Source organism: Panthera leo, chromosome C1 (assembly GCF_018350215.1).
Source record: "Panthera leo isolate Ple1 chromosome C1, P.leo_Ple1_pat1.1, whole genome shotgun sequence".
Classification (NCBI taxonomy): domain Eukaryota; kingdom Metazoa; phylum Chordata; class Mammalia; order Carnivora; family Felidae; genus Panthera; species Panthera leo.
Genome location: NC_056686.1, coordinates 148219814 through 148238269, shown reverse-complemented (window position 1 = coordinate 148238269; position 18456 = coordinate 148219814). Strand labels below are relative to the sequence as shown.

Below are 18456 nucleotides of genomic sequence, written 5' to 3'. Positions count from 1 at the left end.
AACATTGTGAATGTACCTAATTTTAAATGCTTAAATGTACATTTTAAAATGGTTACAATGGTAAATGTTATGTATATTTTACCACCCCCCCCCCCCCCCCCCAGAAAAAAAGAAAGGCACTGATAATTTATTATGATGTCCTGGATAGGCCATCTGTAACCCTTTTTTGCTTTTGCTAAAAAGTCTTATACAATTTTTTCTCTTAGGAACACTTTTTTTTTTTTTTTTAGAATCTGATACTTTTTACAACTGCAAAAGTACACATCTGAATGATACAGAAGTTCCCAAATTTAAAGGGCATTGCTGTACATGGTGAAAACAAACCTCTTGTCAACAGAATGCAATTTCTACTAACCCTAAAATTTGATGGCACTTTTGAATCTGCCTATTTTCAAAAGTTATATATTTATGTATAGATTATACATAAAAAGCCTAGAATGACATGCAGCAAAATGTGAAAATGTGCTTATTGGTAGTGAGCTTATTTTGTGATTAACTACACCTTCTGACTTTCCACAATGTGCATGTGTTACTTGAATAAAAATATAATTTTTATGTTTTCCATGCTTCCATATTTGACCTTCTTTGTTTCTTTTTTTCTTTTAATTTAATTTATTTTTTTAAATGTACATCCAAGTTAGTTAGCATATAGTACAACAATGATATCAGGGGTAGATTCCTTAATCCCCTGTACTCATTTAGCCCATCCCCCCTCCCAGAACCCCTCCAGTAACCCTCTGTTTGTTCTCCATATTTAAGAGTCTCTTAATATGTCCAGTTTTTATATTATTTTTGCTTCCCTTCCCTTGTGTTCATCTGTTCTGTGTCTTAAAATCCTCATATGAGTGAAGTCATATGATATTTGTCTTTCTCTGACTAATTTCGCTTAGCATAGTACCCTCTAGTTCCATCCACGTAGTTGCAAATAACAAGATTTCATTCTTTTTGGTTGTCAAGTAATACTCCATTGTGTATATATATATGTATACACACACACACACACACACACATATATATATACCACGTATATATATATACCATATATATATATATATATATATATGGTATATATATATACCACATCTTCTTTATCCATTCATCCATTGATGGACATATGGGTTCTTTCCATACTTTGGATATTGTTGATAATGCTGCTATAAACATTGGGGTGCATGTGTCCCTTTGAAACAGCACACCTGTAATCCCTTGGATAAATACCTAGTAGTGCAATTGCTGTGTTCATAGGGTAGTTCTATTTTTAATTTTTTGAGGAACCTCCATACTGTTTTCCAGAGTGGCTGCACCAGCTTGCATTCCCGCCAACAATGCACAAGAGATCCTCTTTCTTCGCATCTTCACCAACATCTGTTGTTCCCTGAGTTGTTAATGTTAGCCTTTCTGACAGGTGTGAGGTGGTATCTCATTGTGGTTTTGACTTGTATTTCCCTGATGATGAGTGATGTTGACCATTTTTTCATGTGTCAGTTGGCCATCTGGTTTTCTTCTTTGGAGAAGTGCCTATTCATGTCTTTTACCCATTTCTTCACTGGATTATTTGTTTTTTGGGTGTCGAGTTTGATAATTCTTTATAGATTTTGTATACTGACCCTTTATCTGATCTGTCATTTGCAAATATATTCTCCCATTCCATTGGTTGCCTTTTAGTTTTGCTGATTGTTTCCTTCACTGTGCATAAGCTTTTTATTTTGATGAGGTCCCAATAGTTCATTTTTGCTTTGTTTCCCTTGCCTCTGGAGATGTGTTGAGCAAGAAGTTGCTACGGCCAAGATCAAAGAGGTTTTGCCTGCTTTCTCCTCAAGGATTCTGATAGCTTCCTGTCTTCATCCATTTTGAGTTTATATTTGTGTATGGGGTAAGAAAGTGGTCCAGAATCATTTTTCTGCATGTCACTGTCCAGTTTTCCCAGCACCATTTGCTGAAGAGACTGTCTTTATTCCATTGGATATTCTTTCCTGCTTTGTCAAAGATTAGTTGGCCATATGTTTGTGGGTCCATTTCTGCATTCTCTATTCTGTTCCATTGATCTGAGTGTCTGTTTTTGTTCAATAGGAACATTCTTAATAGAGAGGTAATATTTGGATGCATAGAACTAAACAGAGGTACATTCCAAATTGTCTGTAGATAAAGATGAAAACATTTGGCCAAAGTTTGTATGTTGACTCTGGAAAATAGTGGTCAAAATGTAGATTTTGGACATACTTTGTTTTCTGATGTTTACAGGTTAGCAGTTGACGTATTTTATAAATGAACATTTACTTTTTATTATTTAGTTCTCTCATAGAGGTAGGGGCTTAAAGTTTGTTTCCCTTAGCAGTAAGAGCAAGCCCATTAGGTATGAATTTTGGCCAAACTGCATTACATCTTAATGCTTTACTTTGTCCTTTACTTATTAAAAGTATTTGCTGTAGGCAAGGAACTCACAGAGTTGGGGTGGGAGGAAATAAAAAGATGAATAATATCCTATTGATTATCAAATTTAGCAAAATACTCATGTTTAGTAGCATTATATGGCATGTTTGAAAACCTTACATATCATTATTCTGTATGTATCATTTTCCAACCTGCTTTTTCCACTAATCTTTGTATTTTAATTTCTGTGGCTCAGGAAACTGGGATTGACTTAGGTTGTTTTAACTCAGCATCTCTTTTGAGGTAGCTATCAGGCTTCCAGCTGGGACAGCAGTTACCTCAAAGCTCTACTGGTGCTGGAGAATTGGATGCCAAGCTCACATTTTTATTGACAGTTCCTTGTTGGCTTTTGGCAGGCAGCCTCAGTTCTTTGCCACATGGTCATTTCCATAGTGCTCCTTCTGACATGGCTTTTTGCTTCCCCCAGAGTAATGAGAGAGAGACAGAGACAGAGACAGAAATATAGACTCTTTGGAGTGAAAATGTTTTGAGAGAGGAAAAAGAAAAATTTGAACTTAAAGCAACTTAGAAAAGAATAAACAGTTGAAAGGATTTAACTAATTCAGGATTTTAGATACTCAAACTTAAGATGATCCCAGAAATATTTAGAAACTCTGCTAGAGAAATTCGTATTCCAGATAAATATGTATTTCATTATATGCATATATATGAAAGATTCATACCAGTATTAATAGGTTTGTTTTCATTCTTAAATATAGTTGCTTTGCTTAAAAATAAAAGGTCATATTAGAATCAGCTGTTTCAAAGAAAATCACAGTCTAAAATGGAGCCCTAGTTAAGATCACAAAATACGCTATCATATTTTAAAGCCTTCATGCTAGTAGTATGAGTTTTGTGTTAGAAAGTAAATATGGACACTTGGTGAGTTTAGGGTTTTGTTTTTTTGGCCACCCATAGTGGGAGTGGGACCAGATTTTTTAGAGAAGTTAAATGAAAATGAAAATATTTTTCTGTGAAGATAATCAAGGAAAAAATACTGGACTGGCAGACTCCTCCTTTTGAGTTGCTTTTAGATTAAATGAACTGTGATTCCCTTCTTCCTTTTCATAGTTTAGATTATTTCTTAAAATTAAATTACTGTATATGCCATTCAGTACTTGACTCTCCCCACATAACTGTTAACTTAAAATATTTGCTTCTGCTTCTTGAGTCTACCTTTGTTACCATAGAAACAGAAGTGGACTAGGGAAATTGGCAAAGCAGCCATCAACTGAAATTAATGAGGAGTCTAATTCTTTACCTGTAGTTGTGTTTAATTTACAACTCCTGTTTTAAAGATATGCAGTGTAAGGTCGGTTGACTAGGAGGAAAAATAACCTGAAAACTTAACTCTCATTTGCTTCAGACTTGTTCATTTGCCTAAAAAGCTATTGAGAAAGAGCCTTTCTTTTTCTTTTTTTTTTTTCAACGTTTTTAATTTATTTTTGGGACAGAGAGAGACAGAGCATGAACGGGGGAGGGGCAGAGAGAGAGGGAGACACAGAATCGGAAACCAGGCTCCAGGCTCCGAGCCATCAGCCCAGAGCCTGACGCGGGGCTCGAACTCATGGACCGCGAGATCGTGACCTGGCTGAAGTCGGACGCTTAACCGACTGCGCCACCCAGGCGCCCCGAGAAAGAGCCTTTCTAACAGCTTGGAAAAGAGCTTTTCATTCTTGTGAATGGTTAGACTACTATCTATTCTGTGCTGCTGTATCTTTAGATGTTTATAATGTGCTTTTCATTCATAGGTATTACAATAACACATGTTTTCTAGGGAATGAGATTTGATATTATGTGATATAAGCCTACTGTGGTCAATATATTTTCACACATACTATTTAAGTGAACCCTGAAAAATACAGATCTTAAATTCTGAGAAGGTATTGAAAATATTATTAGATGTAGTTAAGACTGTTACTTATCATGTCAAGAAATAAATGTTTTAAAATAAGCTTTTATTTTAATTTAATTTTTTAATGTTTACTCATTTTTGAGAGAGAGAGAGAGCATGAGAGGCAGAGGGGCAGAGAGAGAAGGAGACACAGAATCTAAAGTAGGCTCCAGGCTCTGAGCTGTCAGCACAGAGCCCCACGTGGGGCTTAAACTCATGAGCCGTGAGATCGTGACCTGAGCCGAAGTCTGATGCTTAACTGACTGAACCACACAGGTCCCCCTAAAATCAACTTTTAAAATGTAAAATGTCGGGGTGTCTGGGTGGCTCAGTCAGTTGAGCGTCTGACCCTTTTTTCTTCTCGAAGGTAAGCGATTTATTTATGTTTTTTAAATGTTTATTAATTTTGAGAGAGAGAGAGAGCATGTGAGCGAGCAGTGGAGGGGCAGAGAGAATCCTAAGCAGGGATTAACTTAACTGATTGAGCCACCCAGGCACCCCGAGCAACTCAGCTTAGGTCATGATCTCATGGTTCGTGGGATGGAGCCCTGAGTTGGGCTCTATGCTGTGAGCTTGGGATTCTTTCTCTCTCCTTCTCTCTCTGTCCTTCCCCTGCTTGCACACTCACGCTGTTTCTCTCCCTCTCAGAAGAAATAAACATTAAAAAAAATAGTAAGACTTGAATGTCAGAATTACTCCTTGATCCATTGGCTACAGAATGGATATTGTATTAGCAAGCATGACAGCAGCATGAGAGCTCTGTAGTGACCAGGTGCATGGTCAATGAGCAGTAATACTTTGAAAGGAATCTTTTTTTTGAGCAATAGTTCTCAACAGTGGGCTTAATTCAGTACACAATGTTTTAAACAGATGTGCTATCATCCAGGCTTTATTGTTTCATTTATAGAGCATAGGCAGAGTAGATGTAGCGTAATTCTTAAGGGCCTAGGAGTTTGGGAATGGCAAATCAGTATTGGCTTCAACTTCAAGTCACCAGCTGTGTTAGTCCCTAACAAGAGTCAATCTGTCCTTTCAAGGTTTGAAGCCAGATATTGACTTCTCCTCTCTAGCTGTGAAAGTCCTAGATGACATCTTCCAATTGAACGCTATTTGTCTACATTGAAAAATATGTTGTTTAGTGTAGGCATCTTCTTTAATTCTCTTAGCTAGATCTTCTGGATAACTTGCTGCAGCTTCTACATCAGCACTTGCTGCTTCACCTGATGCTTTTATGTTATGAAGATGGCTTCTTTCCTTAAATCTCATGAGCCAACCTCTGCTAGCTTCCAGCGTTTCTTCTGCGACCTCCTTTCCTCTCTCAGTCTTCATACAATTGAAGAGTTAGTGCCTTGCACTGGATTAGGCTTTGGCTTAAAGGGATTTTTTGACTGGTTTGATCTTCTGTCTAAATCACTAAAACTTTCTCCATATCAGCAATAATGTAGTTTCACTTCTTATCATTCATGTGTTCTTTAGTGTAGCAGTTTTAATTTCCTTCAAGAACTTTTCCTCTACATTTACAACTTGGCTGTTTGGCACAAGAGCCCTAATTTTTGACCTGCCTCAGCTTTCAACATGCCTTCATCATTAAGCGTAATCATTTTTGCTTTCAATTTAAAGTAGGAGACATTCCTTTCCCTTTAACACTTAGACACCATTGTAAGGTTATTAAATGGTCTAATTTCTATATTGTTGTGTCTTGGGGAATAGGCCCAAGTTGAGAGAAGGAGACAGGAGATCTGTCCATCAGTGGAGCAATCAGAACACATCCAGCATTTATTAAGTTCATCATCTTGTATGGGCATGGTTCATGGCACCTCAAAACAATTATAATCATAACATCAAAGATCACTGATCACAGATCACTATAACAAATACTATGATAATGAAAAAGTTTGAAATAGGGTATTTACAGTGGGGCGTGGGCTGGGATCTTCCACTTGGGTCATCCTTTGTGCCCACACGTGTCTATGGCCCCGATGTTGCCTCTGCTGTACTGAGTGCCTCATGATCTGGGCTCCCTAGCGTTCCCAGCTCTTTGGTGGGGGGGGAGCTTCTGTGACCAGCCCAGCCCCTCTGCCTTGGCCTCTGCTGCAGCCATGCCTGGCCTTGTATGGGGCACTTGAGGCCCCCTCACCTGCAGATGGGCTGGATCAGCAGGGCCTCCTGAGCTCTCGAGGGCCCTGTGGCTGCAGCTGCCGCATGCTGCACAACCAGGAAGACAAAGCTTTTGTTGCATCCCTGGATGATGAAATTAAGGAGAAAAAAGATACAGAAGCATTAAGTCCCTCCCCAAGATGTCTGGAGGTTAGGAGCTGGAAGTGAATGGGACAGAAGTCAAATTAATGTGGAAAGTTGCTGAAGAAGAGATCAGTGTCACTTTCAACATTAACAATAGCATCCTGCCAACATCTGATGGGGAGGAGGATCCTTCCCTGAGGGAGAAGGTTGAAGAACAGGAACCTGAATTGTCCACTCCTAATTTCATGGTTGAAGTTAAAAGAATGCTGGTAAGAAGGCCCTATTCCTGGACTGTCACTATCCAGAAGATGAGGTTGGGCAAGAAGAGGAGGACGAGAGCGACATTTTCTCCATCAGTGAGGTGAGCTTTCAGTCCATTGGCGAATCTGCATGGAAGAACACAAATTACACACTCAACACCAGTTCCTTGGGCTGGGCCTTATATAACTACCTGATGGATTTTGTGGCAGCCAGAGGGGTGGATAACACTTTTGCAGGTGAGTTGGTGGAGCTCAGCACTGCCTGGGGAGCACCAGGAATACATTGCTTTTCTCGAAGGTCTCAGAAGTTTTGCCAAGAGCCAGTAGAACAGACAAGACGTTGAACATCTTAGATTTATAGTAGGCTTTGGCCAGGAAACAAACCTACTCTGAAGTCAGACACACACGTATTCTGAGATGGTTTTCATCTCATTCATTATCACTGAAAATAATTCGAACTTAAACAGTCTTGTAAATAATTACATTAGAGGATGATAAATGCATCAGAAAAATTAGATTTAATGTAAAGAGGTAGCTCTGAAGAAGGTAACTGTGAGATGGGTAATATTTTAGGGAGAAAGTCACCATATTGTTCTACTCTGAAGGCAAGGGCTGCATTTTATCATCTAAAAGTTACATATTTATAACACATAGCCCTGGACCTTAAAATTGGTAATATAGTTGGGGTGCCTGGGTGGCTCAGTTGGTTGAGCATCTGACTTCGGCTCTGGTCATGTTCTCATAGTCTGTGGGTTCGAGCCCTGCATCGGGGCTGTGCTGACAGCTCAGAGCCTGGAGCCCGCTTCGGATTCTGTGCTCTCTCTGCTCCTCTCCCACACATGTTCTGTCTGTCTGTCTGTCTGTCTGTCTCTCTCTCTCAAAAATGAATAAACATTAAAAAAATACTGGTAATATAGTCATAGTCAATAAATATTAGTGATTAAACAAGTTGAAATCTTAGCAGATTTTTGAAGAATTAATTGAAATATGTTCACGTGGGCAAAATGGGAAAGCACAGTGCTAGCAAATAATATTGGAAGATCAGGCTAGCAAGTGATGAAGAGTCTTGCAGGTGATGGGACATTAGTGAGGGTTTTTTTTTTTTTTTCGTTAAGTTTTTTGAAAGGAGGAGAGGGACATGATTAGATTTAGTCAGGTTTAGGCTTTAGAAAAGGATCTCTACTGGCATTGTGGAAGATGTAATTGAGGGAAAAGAGAGAGAGAGAGAAGTTATCTTTTCTTAGTAATGAATTTCAACACGTAAAACCTTGTAGGATCAAAATTTAACTGAGCATCTAAATTCAAGCTTTTACACATTTATATTATTTAGTTTTAGAGTTTATATTATCCCAGTCTAAATATATTTTATGTTGAATAGTTTTAATTTTTCAATATATTTTTAGTTATCCTTATGATACGTTTTAATATTCAAAATGACCAATTCATATATACTAGTGGTATTTGGATACATATCAGGGAGAATAGTTAGTGAACTTGCTTAATTTTTTTTTTTTTTTTAAGTAGGAAATTTATAAGCCTGAAGTTGATGAACTTGTTCAACTGGAGATTAGTTAACACCTTTAAGGTAGCTTAATAATAAGCTTAGCAGCAATTTGCCAAAAAAAATTCTGAATTGTATGTAGAATTAGGTGATTTGATTACTTCCATTCAGCAGATTTGTATATAGTCCAGCACCTTCCACACACACAAAAAACAAAACAAAATGAAGGCAGATATTTTCAAGGTTTAAGTAATACTTTTAGTCTTGATCTTTACAAATCCTTTTTTGCTGTAGCAGACGTAAACTTCTAATCATGCTATAATTACTACAAACTCTAGATCATCAATAAATTAACAATTCGCAGTGGGTTTTCAAGTTTAATATGATATTTTAATAATAAGGCTGTAATTGTGAAATAAGTATAGTATCCTAAAAATAATAACCTGCATCTTTACCACACATAAAATCATTTATTAAATACATTTAAATTCTGAGTATTAAATCTGCTTTACTCATACTTAGTTGAGAAGTTTGTGAGTGAACAACATAAGGGTGACTTTTGCTAAAAATACAGAATGAGTAGGCATGCAAGGGAAAAAGTCATTTATTTAGGCCAAGGTTTTGAAAAGACAATTATTTTTTTTAAGTTTTTTTATTTTTTTAAGTAATCTCTATACCCTATGTGGGACTCAAACTCACAACTCCAAGATCAAGAGTCACATGCTCTTCAGACTGAGCCAGCCAGGCACCCTTAAAAAGATTAATCTTAAGTAAGCATTCAGGTAGCAAGCAGGTCACAAGTGGTAAGATTTCTAATAAGAGAGAGATGAGGAAAACTGAAAGAAGTCTTATTGCTTCCATTAAGCACAGGGACAAAGTCTAGTTCATTTAATGCGGACATCACTTGTACTACAGTTACAAAACTAATACATAGGAAATACCTAATTGATTTTTTTAGATGATTCTGAGTATTAGGAAAAAAGACAGAGTCTTATTGAAGGAGGAAGGGAAAGTATGTTAACCATTTTATCTGGAATATTTCTAATATGGATACTTAAATTTTAAAAAATGATTTCTAATTATTATTTGCTGAATTTACAGTAACAGAAACTTCTTATCCAATGCAAGTTGGAGGTGATAGCTATTCATTTAATCAAAACAGTCAAAATGGGAAATCATTAAAAATATATATATACATATATAATAAACATTTATTTTTTTGAAATTTTGTTTTAATGTTTATTAGTAAGAGACAGAGTGAGCACAAGTGGGGCAGCAGCAGAGAGAGAGGGAGACACAGAATTGAAGCCTGATCCAGGCTCTGAGCTGTCGGCACAGAGCGCGACGTGGGGCTCGAACTCACGGACTGTGAGACCATAACCTGAGCTGAAGTCAGATGCTTAACGGACTGAGCCACCCAGGCGCTCCAAAACATTTAGTTGTTTTTTTTTTTTTTAATTTTTGTTTTTAGCATTTATTTATTTTTGAGACAGAGGCAGAGCATGAACAGGGGAGGGTCAGAGAGAGAGGGAGACACAGAATCCGAAACAGGCTCCAGGCTCTGAGCTGTCAGCACAGAGCCCAATGCGGGGCTCAAACTCACGGACCGCGAGATCATGACCTGAGCTGAGGTCAGATGCTTAGCCGACTGAGCCACCCAGGCGCCCCAACATTTAGTTTTTTTAATGTAAGCTGTTAATAACTCAAACTTTCACATTCATTTGTGATTTTAAAAAAAAAATATTTTTTAATGTTTTTATTTATTTTTGAGACAGAGAGAGACAGAGCATGATCAGGGAAGGGGCAGAGAGAGAGAGAGAGAGAGAGAGAGAGAGAGACAGAATCCTAAGCAGGCTCCAGGCCCTGAGCTGTCAGCACAGAGCCTGACACGGGGCTGGAACTCAGATCATGACCCTACTGACTGAGCCACCCAGGCGCCCCATTTGTGATCTTTTTTTTTAAATCTGTCTGTTGGGGGGGAGGAGAGGGAGTAAATTTGTACTTTTTATTTAAGGATTGATTCCCTAAGTGGAAATCATTGTCTTTCCTGAACCCACACTTCCAAAATAAAAATTTATTATCAGATTCTTTAAAGTAGAAAGAACCTAGATACTTTTTTTTAAATTTTATTTTAGTTAACATAGAATGCAATATTGGTTTCAGGGGTAGAATTCAGTGATTCATCACTTACATATAACACCCAGTGCTCATCACAAGTGCCTTCCTTCATACCTGTTACCCATCTAGCCCATCTCCCACCCACCTACCTCACTCTATCAACCCTCAGTTTGTTCTCTTTTATTTTTTGTGGTTTGTTTCCCTCTCTCCTCTTTTTCTTCCCTCTTCCCATGTGTCCATTTGTTTTGTTTCTCAAATTCCCCATAGGAGTGAAATCATATGGTCTTTGGCTTTCTCTGATTTATTTTACTTAACATAATGTTGTTATGAATGGCATGTCGTTATGAATGGCAAGATTTCATTCTTTATGATCACTGAGTAATATTCCATTGTATTTGTATACCATCTCTTTATTCATCAGTTGATGGATATTTGGGCTCTCTCCATAGTTTGGCTACTGTTGGTAATGCTGCTATGAACATTGGGGTGCATGTACCCCTTTGTATCTGTATTTTTTGTGTTCTTTGGGTAAGTACCTAAGAGTGCAATTGCTGGATTGTAGGGTAGGTCTATTTTTAGTTTTTTGAGAAAACTCCATACTGTTCCCTAGAGTGGCTGCACCAAGAACTTACATTCTTACAAAGCTTTCTGGGTGCACAGTCCCTATATATATTTATGATGTTTTCTGTAAGTATATATGCTTATCTTACCTTGTCTAATTAACAGTAACTTTAAGAAAACAAATATTTTTATCAAGTTTTTCAGAAGCATTCAATTTTCAGAGAAATAACCTTTTTTTTTTGCACTCATTTCATTGTTTTATGTTGTAATTAATGAAATAACATAAATACAGTATCAAATATTACTAGCCTAATACAATTCAGAACAAACAAGATTTCCTAGGTATGCAAATCAAATAGTGGGAGCAAAAATACGGCCAACTAGAAAGAGAAAGAAATAGTTGCCTGTAAGATTTTTGCTTTTGCAAAGCTTGTTTGTTCCATGTACCTAGTATTTATTACCCAATCCATCATCAAATCAAATAATCTTTGAGACGTATCTCAAAGAGATCTGCCCAGAGGTAGGTACACTTGCCTTTCCACTCCCCCATAATCCCTCTTGTTTTCGTATAGTTGCTTCATATTACTCACATGTCTCCCTCTTGAATCATCATCTTTTCCCTTCTTGGATTATTACTACAACATACCAGGGAAAAAAGATGCTTCTTTTCATTTCTTTCATTATTTCCATAAATTCTCTGCTTGTCACTCAGCTCTCTTGAATTTGCTACCTATAATGCTCGCCTGCCATTCTTCCTTATTCTGGCCTTAATCATGCTTTTGCTTCACATCAGCTCCACAAAACTGTTATTGCCAGTGTTCATGATGACTTCTGTGACTTCAGTCAGTTCCCAGTTCTCACTTTTTAACAAGACTTGTAGGATTTAACAAAGTTTGTCACTCTATCCTCCTTTAAATGTTCTTTTTCTTTTGCCTTCCACAATTTTCTTATTTTGTTTTTCCTCCTAGTTTTCTGTTTTCCCTTTCTTTGCTGGTTTCTCTTCATCTCTCCACCCATGCCCCAGGCCTCACTCCTTGCACAACTTCTGTTCTTTCACTGTAATCACTTTCTTGGTGAAATAATTCAATCCTTGGATTTAGATAGCATTGAAATGCTAATGACTCCCAAAGTTGCTTATTCCATTTTTTGAGGGGAGTTTTCCTATTGAAATATAATTGATGTATAATGTTATATTAGTTTAATGATACTTATGTATGATGTGAAATAATTACCCCGTTAAGTCTGGTTAACATCTATCACCGTACATAGTTACAAAATGTTTTTCTCTTGTGATAAAAACTTTTAAGATATATTCCCCTCGCAACTTTCAAATATGCAATATAATTTACTATCTATAGTCACCACGCTGTATTACATCTCATGACTTATTTATTTTGTAACTGCAAGTTTGCAACTTTTGACTTCCTTACCCATGTCACCTATTCCCCTCCTGCCACTGGCAACCATCAATCTGTTCTATCAGCTTGTGGGGTTGTTTGTTTTTAAGATTCTACATGTAAGTGAGATGATACCATATTTGTCTTTCTCTGACTTATTTCACTTAGCATAATGCCCTTGAGGTCCATCCACTTTGTCACAAATGGCAGTATTTCTGTTTTATGGCTGAGTAATATTTTATTGTACATACGAACATTTTCCTTGTCCATTCATCCATCGGTACATACTTTGGTTGCTCCTTGACTATTGTAAGGAATGCTGCTGTGAACATGGGGGTGCGTATATCTTTTTGAGTTAGTATTTTTTACTTTCTTCTAATGAATACCCAGAACTGGAATTGCTAGACCACATGGTAGTTCAATTTTTCATTCTTTGAGGAAGTTCCATACTGGTTTCCATAGTGGCTGCACCAATTTACTTTTTTTTTTTTTTTTTGTAAAGTTTATTTATTTATTTTGAGAGAGACAGCACTCGAGCAGGGAAGGAGCAGAGAAAGAGGGAGAATGTTAAGCAGGCTCCCTGCTATCAGCACCAGTCCCACACAGGGCTCAAACTCACAGAACCCTGAGGTCATGACCTGAGCTGAAATCAAGAGCCAGACTGTAACAAGGCCACCCAGGCGCCTTGCACCAATTTAAATTGTTAACCAACAGTACACGAATGTTCCATTTTCTGTTCATCCTTGTCAATACTTATTATTTCTTGGATTTTTTGGATAATAGCCATTTTTTTAAATTTTGTTTTTTAATTTTTTTTTTTTGAAGGAGAGAGACAAAGCATGAGTCGGGGAGGGGCAGGGAGAGAGGGAGACACAGAATCTGAAGCAAGCTCCAGGCTCTGAGCTGTCAGCACAGAGCCCGAGGACGCGGGGCTCTAACCCGTGAACTGTGAGATCATGACCTGAGCCGAAGTTGGAGGCTTAACAGACTGAGCCACCCAGGCGCTGCTCCCTTTTTTTTTTTTTAATGTTTGTTTATTTTTGAGAGAGAGAGAGACAGAGACAGAGACCCAGTGTGAGTGGGGGAGGGGCAGAGAGAGAAGGAAACACAGAATCCAAAGCAGGCGCCAGGCTCTGAGCTGTCAGCACAGAGCCTGATGTAGGTAGGGCTTGAATTCAGGGACCACGAGATCATGACCAGAGCCAAAGTCGGCCGCTTAACCAACTGAGCGACCCGGATGCCCCTTGATAATGGCCATTCTAACAGATGTGAGGTGTACTTCATTTTGGTTTTGATTTGCATCATTCTGATGATCCTTGATGTTGAGACACCTGTTGGCTATCTGCATATCTTTTTGAAAAAAATACTCAGATCCTCTGCCCATTTTTTAATTAGATTTTTTTTTTTTTTTTTTTTTTTGCTATTGAGTTGTAGTTCTTTATATATTTTGGATGTTAACTTCTTATCAGATATATGATTTGTAAATATTTTCTCCCACGCAGTAGGTTGCCTTTTCATTTTTTTAAAAGTTTATTTATTTATTTTGAGAGAGAGTGTGGATGGGGGAGGGGCAGAGAGAGGGGGAGAGAGAGGGTCCCAAGCAGGCTCCGCTCTGTCAGCATGGACGAACTGCCGAGATCACAGCCTGAGCTGAAACCAAGAGCCAAAGGCTCAACTGACTGAGCCACCCAGGTGCCCCCTCTTTTTTTTTTTAATGATGGTTTCCTTTTCTGTATAGAAGCTTATTAGTTTGATTTAGTTCTATGTGTTTACTTTTGTACCTGTTGCCTTTGATTTTGGTGTCAAATCTAAAAAATGATTCCTAAAGTCAATCTCAAGGAGCTTACCACCTATGTTTTCTTCTAGCGCTTTTATGGGTTTAGGTCTTATGTTCAAGTCTTTAATCCATTTTGAGGTGATTTTTGTATATGTTGTAAGATAGTGATCCAATGACTTTCTTTTGCATGTAGCCATCCAGTTTTCCCCATACCATTTTTTGAAGAGATTGTCCTTTCCCCATTGTATATTCTTGCCTCCTTTGTCATAAATTAGTTGGCCATATATGCATGAATTTATTTCTGGGCTTTCTATTCTGTACCATTGATCTATGTGTCTTGGTTTGTTTTTATGTCAATATTCTACTGTTTTGATTTCTATAGTTTTGTAATACAGTTTGAAGCCAGGAAGTGTGATGCCTCCAGCTTTGTTCTTCTTTCTCAAGATTGTTTTGGCTATTTGGAGTCTTTTGTAGTTCCATATGTATTTTAGGATCTGTTTGTTCCATTTCTGTGAAAAATGCTATGGGAATTTAAATAGGGATTGCATTGAACTGCAGGTTGCTTTAAGTAGCATAGAACATTTTAACAATATTAATTCCTCCAATCCATAACTATGGAATATTTCTTCCATTTATTTGTGTCTTCTTCAGTGTCTTACAGTTTTTAGTGTATAGGTCTTTCACCTCTTTGGCTAAATTCCTTGGCTTTTTTTTTTTTTTCTCTTTTATGTAGTTGTAAATGGGATTCTTTTCTTAATTTCTTTTTGTGATAGTTTGTTATTTGTGAATAGAAATTCAACAGCTTTTGTATATTGATTTTGAATCCTGCAACTTTACTAAATTTATTTATTACTTCTAGTAGTTTTTTGGTGCAGTCTTTAGTGTTTTCTATTTATAATGTCTTGTCATCAGCAAATAGAGACAGGTTTACTTTTCCATTTCCGATTTGGATGCCTATTATTTCTTTTTCTTGCCTAATTGCTCTGGCTAGAGTTTTCAAACTATGTTGAATAGAAGTGAGGAGAATGGGCATACTTGTCTCTCTTTTGCCTTGTTTCTGATCTTAGAGGAAACAGTTTTAGCTTTCACCATTGAGAATGATGTTTGCTGTGGGATTGTCAGATATGGCCTTTATTATGTTGAGGTACATTCCCTTTATACCCATTTTGTTGAGATTTTTTTTAATCAAAAATGGATGTTGAATTTTATCAAATGCTTTTTCTACATCTATTAAGAGAACCATGATTTGTATCCTTCATTGTATTAATGTGGTGTATTATGTGATTGATATGTGAATGTTGCAGCATCCATGTATCCCAGGGTTACATCCCACTTGATCATGGTGTATGATCCTTTTAATATATTGTTTATTTTGGTTTGTTATTTTTTTACGTTTATTTACTTATTTATTTTTATTAATTTTATTTATTTTTTTTAAATTTACATCCAAATCAGTTAGCATATAGTGCAACAATGATTTCAGGAGTAGATTCCTTAGTGCCCCTTACCCATTTAGCCCATCCCCCCTCCCACAACCCCTCCTGTAACCCTCTGTTTGTTCTCCATATTTATGAGTCTCTTCTGTTTTGTCCCCCTCCCTGTTTTTATATTATTTTTGTTTCCCTTCCCTTCTGTTCATCTGTTTTGTCTCTTAAAGTCCTCATATGAGTGAAGTCATAGGATTTTTGTCTTTCTCTAACTAATTTCACTTAGCATAATACCCTTCAGTTCCATCCACGTAGTTGCAAATGGCAAGATTTCGTTCTTTTTGATTGCTAAGTAACACTCCCTTTGTGTGTGTGTGTGTGTGTGTGTGTGTGTGTGTGTGTGTGTGTGTGTATACACCACACCTTCTTATCCATTCATCCATTGATGGACATTTGGGCTCTTTCCATACTTAGGCTATTGTTGATAGTGCTGCTATAAACATTGGGGTGCATATGCCCCTTCAAAACAACACACCTGTATCCCTTGGATAAATAGCTAGTAGTGCAATTGCTGGGTTGATTTTGGTTTGTTATTGTGTTGAGGATTTTTGCATCTCTGTTCGTCAGATATATTGGCCTATAATTTTCATTTCTTCTAGTGTCCTTGTTTGATTTTGTTATCAGGGTGATGCTGGCCTCATAAGATGAATTTGGGAGTGTTTCCTCCTCCTCTTCTATTTTTTTGGAAGAGTTTAAGAAGGTCATTTTCTTTTTTCTTAATGGAATAAATTTATAAGCCTGGAGTTTTTTCCCCCCCTAAACTGAAACTCTCATACCAACTGCTTTCTTGGCACTTATGCCTACATTTTTATGAGGCATCTCAAACTTAAGATTCTCAGTGTTAAAGTTGGAGGACTGACATTACCCAACTTTAATATGTATAATAAACCTACAGTAATCAAGGCAGTATGGTATTGGCACAAGAATAGACAGATCAGTGGGACAGATTGGAAAACCCAGAAATAGATCTACATCAGCATAAGCAATTGATGTTTGACAAAGCAAGGCAATAATAAAATGACGCAAAGATAGTCTTTTCACAAAATGGTGCTGTAATAACTGGACATCCACATGCAAAAATGAATCTAGACACTGACTTTACATCCTTTACAAAAATTAACCTAAAATGAATTACATACCTAAAAATTAGAAGGCAGAACTGGGGCACCTGAGTGGCTCAGTCAGTTAAGCATCTGACTCTTGATTTCTACTCAGGTCATGATCTCATAGGTTTGTGGGTTCATGCCCTACATCAGGCTCTGTATTGTCAGTGCAAAGCCTGCTTGGTATTCTTTCTCTCGCTCTCTCTCTCTCTCTCTCTCTCTTTTTCTCTGCCCCTCCTTGGTCTCTCTTTCAAAGAAATAAACTTATAAGAAAAAAGAAAAGAAATGAGTTTGAGTCCCATGTCGGCCTCTGCACTGATGGCACAGACCCTGCTTGGGATTTTTCTCTGCCCCTTCCTGGCTTGCTCTCTCTCTCTCTCTCTCTCAAAAAAAAAATAAAAATAAAAACAAAAAACAAAACAAAATAAAAAACCTCAACAATAAGAAAACAACCTAATTTTATTTTATTTTTTGTCAAATGTTTATTTTTGAGAGAGAGAGTATGCGAGCAAGGCACAGAGAGAGGGAGACAGAGAATCCAAAGCAGGCTTTGTGCGATTAGCACAGAACCTGATGCAGGGCTCAAACTCACAAATCATGATACTGTGACCTGAGCCAATGTCAGACACTTAACCAACTGAGCCACACAGGTGCCCCTAAACAACCTAATTTTAAAAGAGTCCAAAGATCTTGAAGCTCACCAGAGAAATCATGGTGGCAAATAAACACATTAAAATGCTCTACATCATATGTCATCAGGGAAATGCAATCTGAATCAACAATGATATACTACTACACACCTATTAAATTGTCCAAAATCTAAACACGGACAACATCAAATTATGGAGAGAATTTGAAGCAACAGAAACTCTCATTGATTGCTGGTGGGAATGCAAAATGGTACAGCCACTTTGGAATACAGTTTCACAGTTTCTTATAAAATTAACCATATTCTTACCATACATTTTAGCAATCACTCTCCTTGGCATTTACCCAAATTTGTTGAAAACTTATGTCCACAAAAAAGCCTGAAGTTTCGTTCATGATTGCTAAAACCTGAAAGCAATGCAGATGTCCTTTAGCAGGTGAATGGATAAATAAACTGTGGTGCATCCAGAAATGGACTGTTATTCAGTATTACAAAGAAGTGAGTTATCAAGCAATGGAAAGATATATATGGAACCTTAATTGCTTATTACTGAGTGAAAGAAGCCAATCTGAAGAGGCTGCAGACTGTATGATTCCAAATATATGACATTTTGGAAGAGGCAAAACTGGAGATAGTAAAAAGATCAGTGTTTGCTAGAGGTTAGAAGAATGGGAGGAATGAATTAGGTGCAGCACAAAGGGTTTTTAAGGCAGTGAAACTACTCTGTATGATGTTATATTGGTAGACACATGTCATTATATATTTGTCCAAACCCATACGATGCATACCAAGAGCAATTCCTAATGTAAACTGGACTTTGCGTGTTCTTAGGTTGTAACAAATGTACCACTTTGAGTATGTTGATAATAGGTATGCATGTTTGGGGCCAAGGAAATCTCTGTACCAACCCATGAGTTTTGCTGCGAACCTAAAACTGCTCTAAAAAATAAAATCTGTAAAAGCAACTAACCAATCAACGAACCCATACATATAACCAGAGTTTTTGCAGTGGCCTACAAGGCCCAACCTGATCTTCCT

General features: G+C 37.4%; 1 protein-coding gene and 1 pseudogene across 1 annotated transcript in view; both read left to right on the top strand.

The window, feature by feature from the left end:
* Positions 1–18456, top strand: part of BAZ2B (bromodomain adjacent to zinc finger domain 2B) — a 434498-nt gene that overhangs the window by 138282 nt on the left and 277760 nt on the right. The gene's annotated exons all lie outside the window — the stretch shown is intronic.
* On the top strand, positions 5600–7538 carry LOC122226162 (annotated as a pseudogene).